Source organism: Pseudorca crassidens, chromosome 1 (assembly GCF_039906515.1).
Source record: "Pseudorca crassidens isolate mPseCra1 chromosome 1, mPseCra1.hap1, whole genome shotgun sequence".
In the NCBI taxonomy this organism is placed as follows: domain Eukaryota; kingdom Metazoa; phylum Chordata; class Mammalia; order Artiodactyla; family Delphinidae; genus Pseudorca; species Pseudorca crassidens.
This window is the reverse complement of record NC_090296.1, coordinates 28078466-28095213: the sequence shown is the minus strand read 5'-3', so window position 1 is coordinate 28095213 and position 16748 is coordinate 28078466.

Genomic DNA, 16748 nt, shown 5'->3' with positions numbered 1-16748 from the left:
AATAAAAAATTACGAGGAAGAATTTTAGAAATGATGTAAGCAAAAGATAAAAAATATGTCCCCAAAGAAGAAGTTCCAGAAAACATAAGAACCATGACATGAACTGTCACCACTACCCACATGTCTTGAGAGCAAACCAAAGCTGAAAAGAACAGGAATAGAAGGTAGGTGTCACCTCTGCGCCATCAGCACTGTTTGCTTATGGAGAACACCAGCCCCAGAGCCCAGGGCAGAGAGATGAAGTCCTGGAGGCCAGGAAGGCAGAATCCCAAGACAGGAATGAGATGAAAAGAAATCTACTGGACCAGTTGGAGTGGAAGAACCTAGGCACAAAAAAAGAAGAGCTGTGAAGATGAGACTCTAGTGGGGGAAGGAGGTAGGTTCAGGGAGGTAAGATGGGAACTGCAGGGACCCCATGTTTACCTTATGTCTGTAGCCACTTATGCTTCTGAGAAGAAATAAAAGTATTGAGAAGGAAAGAAAGAAATGGGGAAATTGCTCAGTGCTTTGTGGAAGTAGCCTCAGAGTTGAGGCTCTCCAAAGGAGGATTAATAGAGAGCCAAATGGCATCTACCCCCAAACCCCTGGAAACAGCCATGCCTGAAGCCTGTACACATGCAGATCCTAAGAGCACTTGGGATTACTTCAAAACTGTTTTGAGACCTTAAAGCCTGGTAACCTAGAGCAGAGGATTACACCATTTTTGGCCTTCACTCCTGGTTCTAAGGAAATTTTGTTTTCTCTCCAGTGCATTTTCCTTGATAGGCTACTAAGTGGTCAGCATCTGGTGTCTACCATCACCAGCTGTCTCTGAAATCCACCAAAACTCTTTCTCCCTCCGCAAAATCTCCATCTTGTGAGCGATTACAGACCATATAGATGGGGAAAGACCACCAGCTGTGGGCATCTTGATAATGCCCACATGCCTTTCCCTTTATTATTTACTTGAATCACCTTTGCACACTGAAATCACCTGGCAGCTTTTTAAAGACTGCCAGTGCCTAGGACCCACCTAGGACCCAATGCAGACCACTGAAAACAGAATATCTGGGTCTTGTCCAGGGCAATAGCGTATTTCAGTGGTTCCCTAACTTTGCTGCACACTGGAACCATCTGGGGATCTTTAATAAACACTGATGTCTGGCTACTTCCACTACACCCTCCCAGACATTCTGATGTAAATGGTATGGGTGCAACCTGGGCATTTGGATTTTTTAAAACTTCTCTGTGATCCAACCTGCATCCCGAGTTGAAAACTGATGCTCCACCTAACCCGTGGCCATTCCTATTTCAATACCTAACCTTTCCACGCCTTCCAAGCAGCGTGCACTCAATAAATGTTTCTCAGTCTGACTTACATCCCTGTTTCTCCTGCTCAAGCACTGCTGCCCTTTCTCCTGGAACATGACACGAAATTAGACCTCTGGTAAGGAGAGTATCTGGAACACCAGCTTGGGGACAAGGTTCATTCCTGGGCCAGCCACGTTCTGCCAGCTCAAGTGTTAGCAAAGAGGGAGGAATGGGAAGCCAGGGCTTCAGATGAGGAGGAAGCTCTCTCCGCAGGCACATGAGGGAGGCTCTTATTTTTTCTTTCTTGCACAAAATCATTGTGGCACGTGGGCAAAGGAAGTATTAATAACCTTTCTAAAGAGGTACTTCTCCAAGATTTGGTGTTTCACAGACCACAGCCAGTGCTGTCAGTTCTACAGATGGCCAACTTCTGCAATTTCAGATAGCAGCTTCTGAAGATAGCTCAACTTGCATCCCTAAAGCAGAAGACCCAGCAGTGTGGAAGGGAACCATCAGAGTCTCTAAGCCAGAGGTCAAAAGCCACTACCTACATGTTGGTCAGGGGCAAAGAGACTGACCACCAAGCAAAATCATTAGAGAGAATCGACTCTTTTGGAGTGAAATTAAAGTAACAACATTCCAGCATTACAATAACCAGGGCTTCCTGGCAAGCCCACACTGAGAGCCATGAACTGGGCTTCCCACGAGAGGTGTGTGCTCTAGATAGGGGTCCTGGCTCTGCCCTGCCACCCACTCACTGGGCGACCTGGGGCTAGAAATTACACCATCTAGGTGTTGACTTCATCCTTTGTAAAATGTGAAGCCAGAGACTGAGAACAGAGCCTTTCTTTGACTTCTTATAAGCATGCGTCCAAAACGTAGTGGAGAACTCGCAGGCTCGCAAAGGTGAAGCCACCACGTCACTCGCTGCACTGTCTATGCGCTCCCCTCCCGCCTCTAGACCACCTGCATCAGAATCACCTACGGAGTCTCCCTTGCCCCAGCCCTACCACTCTCACTGCTGCCAGAGTCAGGTTTTCTGGGCATGGCGCCCCGGTGTGCACAATTTAGATCACCTCCCTGGGAGATTTTGGCACAGCAGAGGTTTGAGAAGCCCCATGCCTTGCTGTGTACTCCATGACCAGTTGTCTGCTGTATCTCTAGATGTCTTACATTTATTTAAGCAGATGAGAGGCAGGATGTAAGTGTGTGGTCCTGGAATCAGAATTCCCGAGTTCTGTTACCCATTAACTGTGTGACTTCAGTCTAATTACCCAAACTCTCTGTGCTTCTGCTTCCTCATGTAAATGAGGAAAAGTATAGTGTCTATCTCCTAAGCCTGTGATGAGGATGAAATGAAATAAAATATTTACAGCATGGAGAATAGTTTCTGGCACATAGTACGCACTCAGTAAATTTAAGTTGTCATGAAACAGAATAGGCTGGCAGTGGCTTACTTTTTCACTGTATTCCTAGCTTCCTCCCTCCCGGGAACATACCTCACCATCACCGACTACTGCTAACATTTATTGAATCTTTTTCTTTTCTGGGCACAGTGCTAAACTCAGTACATATCTCATTTTACCCCCTCAACAATGGTATAAGGCAGATGGTACTATTATCTCCCGTTTTATGGATAAGGAAACTGAGGGTCAGGCGGGTTATGTAACTTGCCCAAAGTCCCACAGTCAGTGAACGGTGAGGCCAGGATGTGCAGCATCCGCTCGGGTCCCCAGTCCCTCTGCTCCCCTGCACCTCTACTTTTGTGGTCCCCCCGAAGGCACACCCTGTACCCTCATCAGGCCCAGCTATCTCTCGGAACCAGCTCCCCATATCAAGCTCCACCTTTTCTGATCCCTCCAAACCATGGTTTTGCATGCTTTGCCTCCTTGGTCTGGGGTCCTCCAAGAAAATATCTTCTCCTCAGAGGTGTTGGATCAAACCATATTTCTCCTGCATCTTCCTGGGGAGTACCTTCAAAGCATTATATCTGCCCCCAGCAGCTCCCAAACCCAAATCCCTTGCCTCACACACAGCCACTCCCTCAACCCCCAGGTGGCCCTGGTGTCCACTGAGAGCATGCCTCCCTCTTCCCTCCCTGTCTCTGTAGCCCCTTTAGGTGGTGGAAACCTGTAGACCTGGATGCCAGGGAAGCAAAGCCAGTCAACATTTGGGATGCTGCTCCCGTCCTCCACTAAATCCTAGGTCTCTGGCCTCCCCCCCAGTACTCCCTTCAGCCGCTGTCAGGGAGGCGCCTCTCGCCAGGCTCCACTCTGCTGCCCACCCGTCCACTTCTTGTCCCTGGCCCAGGGCCTGGGGCTACCATCAGGCACACAGGCCTTATCACTACGCAAACACTTCCTCTTTCCCCCAATGCTGTTTCTCACACAATAGGTAATCAGGGTAAACTTCCTCTGACAATTTACTGAGCAAACACTCACTACGCCCCTGCTCTATGCTAAGGCTTGTGGGGAACCCCAACCTGGTCTCCACCTTGAAGAGCTGTGAATCTGGTCAAGATGAAGCACACAGAGGAGCATCAGGTGCCCTGATGCTTTGTGGCCCGGCACACCTGGATTCTGATCCCTTTTCTGCTCTTTACTAGCTGTCCTTACGTACCTTGGAGTGAGCTACTTACCCTTTGTGATCCTGAGTTTTCTTAGCTGTGAAATGGGAATAATGCTGCCTAGGCTGGCTGTGGGAATTAACTAAGATAAAAAGGCCTGGCAGAGCCCCTGAGATAATGACGTTAGCTCCTGAGATCTTGCGGGAGGTGAAAAGGCTCTGCCAGGAGCTGGAGGAGGCTTCCTTCAGGTGGGAGAGGATCGTGGTTATAGGAATGGCTTCCTCCAGGCACTGAGTTCTGCGGTGAAAGCAAAACAGCATAAAGAATGGCTTCTTTCTCTAGTCCCTGCTCTTTTGAGGTCTAGGAATAGGTGTGGTGCTACATTTCAGGTTTCATTTGAGTGGTCCTGGTATACAGATCAGCCAATCAGTTAGTCAACAAGAACTCAATAGTAACTCAGATGTTGGGGAACACAGATGGAGTATAGAACATCCTCCCTCAGTTTAACATGAGTTGGTGGCAGTGGTTGGTCATAACATGTCCATATGCAACGACAAGAGAACATTACAGGGGCTTCCCTGGTGGCGCAGTGGTTAAAAATCCGCCTGCCAATGCAGGGAGCACGGGTTCGAGCCCTTGTCCTGGAAGATCCCACAGGCTGTGGAGCAACTAAGCCTGTGTGCCGCAACTACTGAGCCTGCGCTATAGAGCCTGCAAGCCACAACTACTGAGCCTGTGCTCTAGAGCCCGAGAGCCACAACTACTGAGACCGCATGCCACACCTACTGAGGCCCACGCGCCTAGAGCCCGTGCTCCACAACAAGAGAAGCCACCGTAATGAGAAGACCGCGTGCCACAACAAAGAGTAGCCTCTGCTCGCCGCAACTAGAGAAAGCCAGCGCGCAGCAACGAAGACCCAACGCAGCCAAAAATAAATAAATTCAATAAATAAATTAGAAGAAAAAAGAAAGAGAACATTACAGGATAAGCTGATTTCCTAGGTAAGTGCTAATACTGTGGGCAGAGCCTTTAAAGGAGAGATCATTGGAGGCCTGGAGCAGCTGGGAAATTTCCCACGGCTGAGGAGCCAGCATGCAAAATCATAGCAATGCTGGTAAAGCGATGGGCTACATGTCAAAACAGGAGTGAAAGCAGTTCCCTCCCTAAGCCCTTGCTTCAAAACATGCAAGCAAAATGGACAAATTTTCAACCTCCATGTTTGGGTTTTTTCTGAATACTTTAGGGCTTCTTCGTGCTCTGGAAATATGGTCGAGGAAGAGGAAAGAGGGGCCAGAAGAGGCTGGGCACTGGTAGAGGGCACCCAGGGGGCAGAGGCCACAGTGATGGGCAATAGGTAGCAGGAATTGGAGAGCTGGCTCCTGGCCTCAAATGGGGTGACTTGGGGAAAAGGTGATGCTGATTATCCGTCTACCGAAGGAAGATTCTAGAGAAGGACACCAAGAGGGAGCATGGTACAGTGGTAGATGAAGGCTGAGCCCTGGGCACTGATCTGCCGTGTGACCTTGGCCAAGTTATTTACCTCTTTGAACCTCAGTTGCCTAATTTCTCAATGAGAAGAACAGCATCTGTTCCATGGAGCTTTTGTGAGGACTGTAAATTATAGAACACAAAGCCGGCCAGAATGCAGTTGATCAAGTTCCCTTCCCCCTTCTCAAGCTTCTAGGAATGCCCCAGAAATACAAAACTAACTATATTTAGTGTCTGCTCCCTCCCCCACCCACCGGTAGTTAAGTTAGAATTAAGCTACTTATGCTAAAGCCCCTTCCAGTTCTCAAATTCTCTGGTAGCACGTGTGGACTGGGTGGGAGAGGACAGTCATCAGTTCACCTCCCGGTCACGTGTTCGCCACTGCTGCCACAAAGCTGGGCTCTGAGCAGCCTACACAGTATCCCTGGGTGCAAGAGCCTGTTAGATGGGGCCCCTGCAGGGGTGGGAAGGGAGGGTGCCCAGAAGCCTGACAACTCCTTCTTTCCTATCCAAGGTTTCTGTACTTCCTTCACTCCCCTATGCCAAAATTTGCCTTGGGTGATGGTGGGTGTGGCGTGCAACAATGGGGGTGAAGGTGGGGGTTGGGTAGAAGAAAGAGAGTTGCTGACTGGCCCCCCAAGAGTGGGTGTACAGGGAAGCTACCCAGGGGCTGATTTTTAGCCCGCTCTGAAAAAGAACATCATAGTAATGGGATGTCCAACACTGGAAAGGTGTCTCAGGGAGCAGAGAGAGCTTGGGCCCTGGAGAGTTCACCCAGCCACAATGATTCTCAACTCTGAATATATCCCGGGGAGTTTTGTTAAAAAAAAATATATATATATATTCCATTAACCTGGCCCCATCTTTGAGATTCTGATTCTCTTGGCCTGTAGTGGTGGCTGTGGATCCTTGAAATTTTGTTAGTAATGCCCCCAGCTGATTGTGCAGGTGGGGATGAGGACCTGTGTTCCCCAGGCTGGTGAGCCCCCCAGTCATTCCTGCATATGCATCTCTGGGCCAGAGCTCCTCTGCCCTCCTTTCTAACTCTGGGAGTCCACGTGTCCGGGGTGATGTGCTGTAGTCACGTGGACTTGCTTCCATCCTGGCCTCTTGTAATCCACTGAGACACAGCAGCCAGAGTGATACTTTTTAAACATAAAATCGGATCCTATTCCTTTCCCACTTCAACATCTCTGCCCTCTGCCTGGGGTGCTCTTCCCTGGTCTGGTTGCAGGTTGGCTCCTCCTTGCCCTCTGGATCTCACAGGCCCCCTCTTCAGAGAAGTCTTCCCTCACCTGCCCAGTCCACGTGGCACTCCTCCGCCACACCTACGCCTCCCTGTCACATCACTCCCCTCCTAGAAAGTAGGACCCATGAGAAAAGGGAACTTGTCTAACTGGTTTAATCACAGTGCCTGGCGCAAATGGATTCTCAATAACTATTTGTTGAACAAATGAATGAATATGTAGATAGAATATGTTTATATATTAAAATCACTTGTTTTTATGTACATATACCAGTATATAATGTGATTAGAGGTCCAGAGTGGAAATTAACAGATGTTACTAGGGAAGAGGGTGTTGGAGGAGAAGGGAAAGGAACACTTATGGAACACAAGACTCAGAACCAGGCACTAGGCTTGGCTTTTCATACGTTTGATCCTCATAGCAAAATTCCAATAATCCACAGGCACCACGGACCAAAGGAATCAGAATCTTGGAGATGGGGGACAGTGTTATTGTCCCCATTCCACAGATAAAGAAACTGAGACTTAGGGAGGGAAAATAACTTGGTTGAAGTTAAACTACTAACAAGTGCCAGAGTAGGATATAAACCCCAGTTTACTGGACTCCAAGGTTGTCTTGTTCATTGCATCATTCTTGAAGGAGAAATTACCTTAATCATTACCTCTCTCCACTATCAGGGAATATAAAATCTCTGGTGAATGTGGCCCCAGATAGCAATGGCTAGTTGGTGACTGGAGCTAATAATGTTAGCAGAGGGACCAGGACAGGTAAGGAAGGGAAAGAGAATTTGCTGACAGTCTTGCCACCAGTTAAGTTATTTTTTGTTAAGATCAGTTAAGAATTTTTTGTTTAAAAAAAAATTATAGACATCTTGATTTAAGTTCCCAGAACTGAGCACTTATGAGTAAGATTTCGTGGGTCATCAGGATGTCTTGATGGTACAAATAACCTTTCTGAATACCCAAAGGCATAACTCAGAGGATTATAATATATAAATCCAGGAGCATTTGGCCTCATTGAGCATCAGTTGGGCCCTCTATCTTAAACTTCCAAAGCTAATTCCTAACCAAAGGAATAGGATATGTCCTTTAGTATATACTTTTAAAAATATCCCCAGAACTTGGTTGATACCCAGATTCTCTGTAATCTTAGTGTCTGGGAAGTATTTCTGCTCTGAGCCACAGGATGCCTTTTCTTACTTTTAAATGTCAGAGCTAGTTCTCAATTAAATCTGATCGAAATACGTCAAGCCATCTGGCATAGGACACAAATGAGTTAGACCTCGTTCTTGCCCATAAAATGCCAACAGTCACATAGCTAGCTCCCAGGGGATTGTTACACAGGGGCTTAAGCTTAGTTAGGGAAGGGCCATTACGTGAGATATAAACACAATGTAGAGAATCTGTAACACAGGATGAGAAGTTAACCTGCTTCATTCTGTAGATGATGGGGAGCTGTATCATTTAGGGCTCTTTAGCTTCAGAAGACTCTGTGTTAGCTGAAATGAAAAAGAGGACAATCTGTTGGAAGGACATGGGTGAGTTTACAGAATTGAAGGAAGAGCTGACCAAGCGAGAGGGGATCTCCAGAGGATGAATCTATGACTCAACTTCAAACCTCTCATCCCTGAATCCCCACTCAAAGTTTAAATTCCCAGGACAGAGTCTGATTGGCTTAGCTTGGGTCATGGGCTCACCGCAGAGGCTTTGGGACTGACTGTCCTACAGAATCCTGCAGAACAGGGAAAGGGAGAGATGGAAGAGATGCCAAAGGAAGAGATGCCAACTTGACAGACCAGACAAGACATGTAGGCTCCAGTAGCCATTGAGTGCTTCAGAGCACAGAAATAATGTGATTAGCTTAGATTGCATGTCACTAGGTGTTTGAATCAATAGTTTTGTTTGATCCTTATAACAAACCAGTAATGTGGGCACATTTATTAACCACTGTTTTTAAAGATGAGGAAAAGTGCAGTTTTGAGAGGTTACATGATGACTTTTCCCAAGAAGGAAAGCTCTTTTTGGACACTAAATCCTATTTCTCTTTACTGTATGATTTTCCTGTCCTTTGGAGTCATTGGTTTGGCTCTAAAGTGTTTTAAGATAAGAGAGGGGCAGGGAATGTGTTAGCGAGCTTTCAGTGTCAACCAACATGGAAGAAATGAACCAGGCTGGGCCCATGGGGAATGGAAGGAAGCAACGAGACACGAGTCACAAGGTCTCAAAAAGTAGTTTGAAAAGTTGACTGAACATCACAACTGTCAGGGCAGCTTGTTAAAAACACCAATCCCGAGAGTCCATCTCTGACCTGAACCAGAATGCACTCTGGGTGGTGACTGGGAATCTACAATCTTAAAGCACCCCCCTATCCTATGGTGGTTATCATTTTGCCATGTATAAGTATATAAATGAACATGTTGCACACCTTCAACGTACACAATGTTATATGTCAATTATATCTCAATAAAGCTGGAAAAAATATTTGAAACACTCATCCATCCCCCATTTAGGTGATCATTCTGTAGCCAGCTGCACACTGGTCTATAGACCAGCATTTAGAAATCACTGACCTATTAGACCCTTTTTTCTAAATGTCCTCTAATCCAGTTTCTTGTCTTATCTCTCTGCTGGTGCAGTTAAGCTTTATCAAGGTATAGCTTTTGAGTAGTTGCAATTTGTACTCATTACATTTAGCGTCATACATATCTGCAGTATCTGAGGTTTGAGGGATGAAAACAAGGACAGAGAAGTAGGGTGGCTCCTGGATGTCCCCTTATTTTGTTAGTGTGTCTGGGGTTTGTGGCTTTTGACGGGGGCTCTCGGGAGATGACTTTGCCAGCTTTCCCTTTGAGAATAATCCTGGGTTCTTACCCTCTCTCTCACTGTAGTAAGTCTCCATAACAAACACACCCAAGTCTGGTATTTCTGAACTTATGGCTCTGTGCTGAATACACGCTGTTCCTGGAGCCAGGCTCATTCTGCAATCTCTCCTCCCCACCCCACCCTTTGGTTCCACTGATGGGCTGATCCAGCCTTGACGTGTGATAACCCTAAGGTTCTGGGTGTTCTCTCTGTGACGTTCCAGAGGAATATAGACTTTCCATCATATCTGGAGTGAAAGAGAATGGTGATCTTTGGGATGGGGCCTGGTATAGGTTGGAGCACAGGATTTATGGTCTCAAGTTACTTACCCTCATTCATACGGTGAGGGGACTCAAGAATGAGCTACTAGGAAAGGGTTTTCCAAACCTCAGTCGCTTGAATACCGTCTCCGTGGTTTTTGCCAAATCTGTGTGCCATCTATCTATTTTTCCTTCCTGTTTTTCATTAAATTAATTAATATATTTTGCTGGAGTGCTCACAATCCACTCTCACCTTCCGATAAGCAAGATATTCATGAAGTCAGTGATTCATGAAATCAGATTTGATATGCTACCTGTCCATTTTCTTCTAGAACATTTAAAAATAAATATGCATCCATTAAAACTGTGTAAAGTTCACTCATGTACTATCTAAAATCCTCCCATAGAGGGAGGTCTACGTATCATTAGAGGTATATGCATCACACCTTGGGAACGTTATCCTAGAAAAGCCCATATGCTAAGAGACATGTCGTTCCAGACCCCTCAATTCAACACAGTTTGGACGTCAACCCTAAGAATATTTTTTGAGTCTATTTAGTGAAAAACTATGCTTTTATATCCTCTTGCTGCAGAAGTTAAGGTTCAGAGCAAGAAACAGAAGCCACTCAAGGAATTTTAAACCAGAAGAAAATTAATAATTTTATAATTTTCTGAAGGGTTGGAGGACTGAGCTCCCTCTTGGAATGAAAACCAGAGCACTGCAGAACTGACCTGCTGGGGGAACCATGACTCCTCCGTAACCAGAAGGCTACTAATGAGACTGCTCGATTTAAGATACCATCATGGCTGTAATCCAGGGATCAGGTACCATCTCTGCCACCTCTGCCCCAAGTTCCACTTGACACTCATGGATCTGGAAATCGAACACTGGACTGATGCTGCTGTAGATGTCTACATGGCTTTGACATTGCTCTTCAGCAGACATAGCCAAAGCATCAGAAAGGTGCCCCCTTCCTCTCTTCTGCCATTTACATCTCTCATGAGTGCATCTAATGGATGGAGCCTAATGTGCATCAACCAGAACCCTAGCCACGAGGGATTCGGAGAAACAAAGTTTATAGCTCTCTCACTTTTAAGAAGACTCAGTAAAAAGTGAAACTGGATGCTGAAAGCCAATTAATCTCACCTAATACATTACCTGTCAGTGGCAGCTCTGCTGCTGATTCCCAGTGAACTAAGGAATCACTAAGCCCAAGGAAAAAAACCAAGATCAATGCAGGTTGTTAACAAACAGTTGCTCTTTTGTGAATTGGAGGGGTGTGTGTGTGTGTGTGTGTGTGTGTGTGTGTGTGTGTGTAAAGGCGGGGTTTGTGTAATCTGAAAGTATACATTTGCAAACGTACTGGCTAAGTCAATAAAAAGTGACCTTGGTAGCACAAACTGACATGCCATGCCAAAAACCTCAATGGCTACTCACCGCCTGTGGAAGGGAAGTCCCGTAATTGCCTCCTGTTCTATGCCTTTTATCAGTTGGCCTTGACACCCAGCATGTTCTGTGACAGGACACTACTCTAGTCGAAAAGGTCTGGTAATTGACAACAAGCCCCAAACCGTCCTCCTCCCTGCCTTTCCTGTCAATAGGGCTCTGCTTGGAAAGCAGTTTCTTCTTCTTCTCTACTTACCTGAATCTTAATCTTCCTTCAAGGTCCAGTTCTGTGCTTCCTCGCTTTCTAAAACAGGCTTTGCTCTCTCACTCTCTGCTCCTTCTTTAGTAAAAACGATTCCCCTCAGTTGGGACCTGATTTCCACCCTCCTAGGCTCCCTTTCCAGTCTTCCGCTCCCTGTAACCCACTAGGGGAAGTGCTGCAACCCTGTGCTCTCCCTATACTTGGCAAATCCACCCACAGCATGTGAAATCACCTCCCCCTTCACTGCCCTGGAAAGAGAAAGACTTGGGAGGAGGGTGGTCTTGACTTAAGGACTGAATCTGGTAGATCCTTACAAGTGGTGACACCAAAGCTTTAGCCAAATCATCAGCTGTGCAAAAGAAAACCTGGAGCTGTTGAAAATGGAATTGCTCTGCATATGATAAAGGGAGACATGGGGTTGGCTTCTGAGAGGCAGGAAGAGGTAAAGTAGTGCAGGATGGGAAGCTGGAGAGAGGAGAGAGAGCCAGTCATCATGAAGGGCCTCTAAGGAAAGAAATGCTTAGTGCTCTTGGGGGGATGATAGGGTGCATGTCTCAAACCTTGGTAAGGTCTGCTGCTCCCACCAAGGCCACAGTGAGTGTCTTTTTGGGCCAAGACTGAAGTGGGACTGAGCTCCAGATCTGGGCTGTCATGGAACAGAACAGAGACCCTTCACAGGAATGGCAAGAAGATTCACAGACTGACTTAGTTCAGGGGAAGGGGGAGCTTGGCCCCAGAAGTAACCATGACAACCAGAATCCTTCAAGAGATCAGATAAACCATGGGGTTTATGTGTGTGCAACCGCTGACTGTGTGCAATCAGAATGGTGCAAGGGCACACCTCCCGGGAGCTCATCAGAAGGCAGACTCCACTTCCACCCTCACCATAGGCCTCATGTGGAACCTAGACCTGCCAGTTAGGATTCCAAAACTCCATCTGATTCCTAGCTCCTAACTGGATGCATTCCATCTGATTCCTAGCTCCTGCAGTAGTCAGAATTTCTAAAATGGCCCCTGACCCCACCTCCACCCCGCACAGACAGCCTAATCTCTGCCTATGATGAGACATGACTCCTGTGATTATGGCATGTTATATGGCACAGTTGACCTTAAGACAGGGAGATTCTCCAGGTGGGCCTGATCTAATCACATGGTCTCTTAGGAGCAGAGAGTTTTCTTGGCTGGCAGCAGAAGAGGATGTTGGAAATTCAGGGCATGAGGGAGATTTGATACACTGTTGATGGTGTTGAAGATATAAGAGGCCACTTGGGTGGTGTCTAGGAGCAGAGAGTGGTCGACCCTGGCTGGCAGCCAGCAGGGAAACTGGAACCTCAGTTCCACAGCCACAAGGAACTGGATTTTGCCAATACCTGGATGAATTTGGAAGTGGGTTCCTCCCCAGGGCCTCCAGATAAGAGCCCAGCTTGGTTGATACCTTAACCTCAGCCTTGCGAGGACCTAAGCAGAGAGCCCAACCAAGCCTGCTGGGCTTCTGACCTACAGAACTGTCAGCTAATACACGGGTTTCATTTGGAGCCACTAAGTTTGTGGTGATTTGTTATGCAGCGGTAAAAAATGAACACACTTCCTGTCCCTTGCCTAATGTTGACCTCGGCATCACCTTCTGGCCCTATGGGACTCAGGCATCCTTTTATTACAGGATGATTTAGTTGGGACCCCTTTTCTTACCCACTCCATATTTGTCACACTCTACTGACCCTATGTGAACGCAGGTCTAGCCTCCCTTGGACTGTTCCATCTGGGGGATCCTTGAGCTGTACCTGCAAGGCCTCTGGTGTACTGTGCACCTTTTCCCTCCAGTTGTTTAGGTAATTGCAACATTTAACTGACTTGGACTAGAGTCCCATATCTAATGAGACCATGATATTTATTACCTATATGCCCAACACCTAGCACAGTCCCTAGCACATAGTTGGTGCTCAATAATATTGTTGATGATGCTGGTGAATACAGAGAGAAGGAAATCTCTGGATCTTCCCCATCATACATTCCCAGTGTTGGCATTTGGTGCTCCAGCCATGTTGCGCCATGTGCAGTTCCCAGGAAACACCATGGTCTCCCTTGCCCCTGAGTTCCTCCACCCCTAACCTGATTTTCCTCTGCCCTAACCCCCTGTACCTTCCTCCCTCTTTCAACTGGCTAAATCTTCTTATTTTTCAGCTCTCAGCTTAAATATGACATTGTAATTGTCATTTGGCTTGTCTTAAATCCCTGCTAGGTGGTTGTATGTTCTATGACGGTGAGATATGCTTTCCTTTTTCTTTTGTGACTCCAGCACATTTATAGGATAGGTTCTCAATAAACATTTGCAGAATAGCCATGCTTCTTCATCACCTGGGAATCCTGTTACAGTGCAGATTCTGATTCTTATATCTGGGTGGGGCCTGAGATGCTGTATTTCTAACAAACTCCAAGTGACGTTGATGCTGCTGGTCCGTGAACCACACTTTGAGTAGCAAGGTAATAGATAGGGTAGAGACTCCCACCATTACCCCATTGCGGCAAAAAGTTTGCATTTGAGAGAAGCTGAACAAGGTTTAGGGTGCAAATAATGGCCACAGGACAAAATTTTCCCTGTCACTGCTAAGCCGGCTGACTCATTGACAGAGATGGAGCCAATAACCTTGGCCTTATTAACAACTGAGCTAACTGCCACAGACCAATAAATAACAACATTTGGCTGATTTGCATTTCAAAATTGTTTCCTTCCCTTATTCACACTCTGCAGCAGGTGCTAATGAACCATGAAATGTCTGAAGCATTGGCAGCAAGGAAGAAAAGAGGAAGAGTTGACCCATGCCTAACAAATAATGATCCTTAAAAAACAAGAGCTACAAAATGCAATGTGGTATTCTGGATTGGATCCTGGAACAGAAGCGAGATATTAGCAGAAAAACTGGTGAAATCAGAATAAAGTAGGGAGTTTAGTTAATAGTAATGCACCAATGTTAGTTTCTTAGTTCTGACAAATGTACTGTTAGGAGAAACTGGGCAAGGGATATACAGAAACTCTCTGTATTATCTATGCAACTTTCCTGTAAATCAAAAATTAGTCAAAAATAACGTCTCGCGCGGGGCAGGTGTTGACAGACGGTCTCTGGCTGGATTTTGGCGGCCGGGACTGCGGAAGAGGCTCCTGAGGGCGGCCGTGATGCCCAGCCCACAGTGGATGCCTTTGGTGCTTCATGAAGAATGTTTCTAGATATATCACAGACATTAAGCCTTTGCCACCCAACATAAAAGATAGACTGTTCAAAATAATGAGCGTGCAGGGGCAGATGACAGATTCAAATATCAGTGAGATTTTACATCCTGAGTCCAAACTCTAGATCTACAAAGCTGTGATATTTCAGATACTGCTCTCCTGCACCTATGTAACTGCAGAAAACTGAAGAAATTAAATTTAAATTCCTCAAAAGAAAACAGAATTTCCATAACTTCAAAAGGAATAAAAGCTGTGGCTTCACCTTGTTCTTACCTGCACGAAGCTTCTTTGAAAAGATGCTTCAATCTCACTGATGAAGGAGTCCTTGCTCTTGCACTCAATTGCCGGCTGCTAAAGTTAGGGACTTCCCCTCGTGGCGCAGCGGTTAAGAATCTGCCTGCCAATACAGGGGACACGGGTTCGAGCCCTGGTCCGGGGAGATCCCACATGGTGCAGAGCAACCAAGCCCGTGCGCAGCAACTACTGAGCCCGCGTGCTGCAACTACTGAAGCCTGCATGTCTGAACCCATGCTCCGCAACAAGAGACGCCACTGCAATGAGAAGCCCGCGCACCGCAATGAAGAGTAGCCCCCGCTCTCAGCAACTAGAGAAAGCCTGCACAGAGCAACGAAGACCCAACGCAGCCAAAAATAAGTAAACGAAATTAAAAAAAAAAAAAGATCATTGACTTAGGTGGCTGCTTAGCTATTACTGATGTGTACTTGCGGACATTAGGAGAAAGCTGCCCATTTTTGCAGAGTTGATTTTTCAGCTCCTCAGGTATCTCACAGTGGTGTGGTTGTGCTTGTTAGTGGACCTTGTGCCAAGAAACTAGAGGAAACTCATATGGGGTATTGTGTGAATGAGACTGATAAGGCTGTAGGAGCTGTCCTTACTTGCTGTCCTCAGATATGTATATTACTCTTCCATGGATGCCCCCTGATAACAGACCATTCAGGAGAAGTCTTGGAGCAATTAGTAGGTCCAAACAAACTAAAGCAAGTGATGTGGACTGTATATTGATGCTTATTGAAGCTTATCAAAGCTATGATCTTCATACTACTTTCCCAGGAAACAATGATGTAGAGATTGGCTTTCCAATAATATGATTTATGCTTTGAAGTTAACCAGACTCTTAAACATTTTCATAGTGCTATTATTTCTAAGTTTGTTTGAGGAGTGGTTGTTCTTGAAATGGCAATCCTAGCATGCCCTCTGATGTATCTGGGGAAGATAATGTGTTTGTTTCCTAAATAACAAAGTTTTAAATTCCCTGTTTTCCCTGGAAATGTCCTTCTCCTACCTAGATATTTGAACTGCTGTAAGAGAAATTTACCAATATGGATAAACATTAGGAGAATTCTAAGTAAATGTATTTCTAAAAGAAAAAAAAAGAAAAAAAAATTAGTCAAAAATAAAAAGTTTATTAAAAGAATCAAGAGCTAGACTGTATTGGTTTTCTTTACTTTGCATAATGGTATTATAAGTTTCTGAAAATGTAAAACAATTGTCATTGACTTAACAATAAAAAATTGGAAATGTGTGTTCATGGGAAAAAATCTCCAACTAAAACTCAGTGGCAATCAAAGAAAGAGTTAGAGGATGGCTGGTCCCAACGGCACACCTGCAAGGTAGCATACCAGTGATACCTACACTCCAAATTGCTTTGCCGTACGTCATGACTCCAAGATATTCTGACTGCTATTTGCTCCTGATTCCTACCTTCATTTATTCAGCATATCAGGAGTTTCTTCCATTCCTGAGAAGCTCTTGATTCTCAGGATTCAGGGTATCTTTGTTTGTTTGTGTAACACTATTACCTTAAAGACTTGATCATGGTATCACATTTTGCCTCAACTGTGTTTGCTTATATACCAGAGATTCTAAGCCTGGTGAGGCCATAGACTTGAACTGATCCATCATTGCATGTCCAGCACATGACTCTTAACTGGGCAAATAATGATTTATTGGATGGATGAATAAAGGAGATGCTTCAGCACTTGAAGTGAATTCTTGCCTGAAAAACACAAGTTTTCCAATGATATTTCATTATGTAAATATATCCCTTTGATGGAACTTGATGAAACTTGCAAGGCCTTCAGGTCTTGTAAAGAAACATCATCAGGCCTTTTTCCAACTCTGGCGAATTCATGGAAAGTCA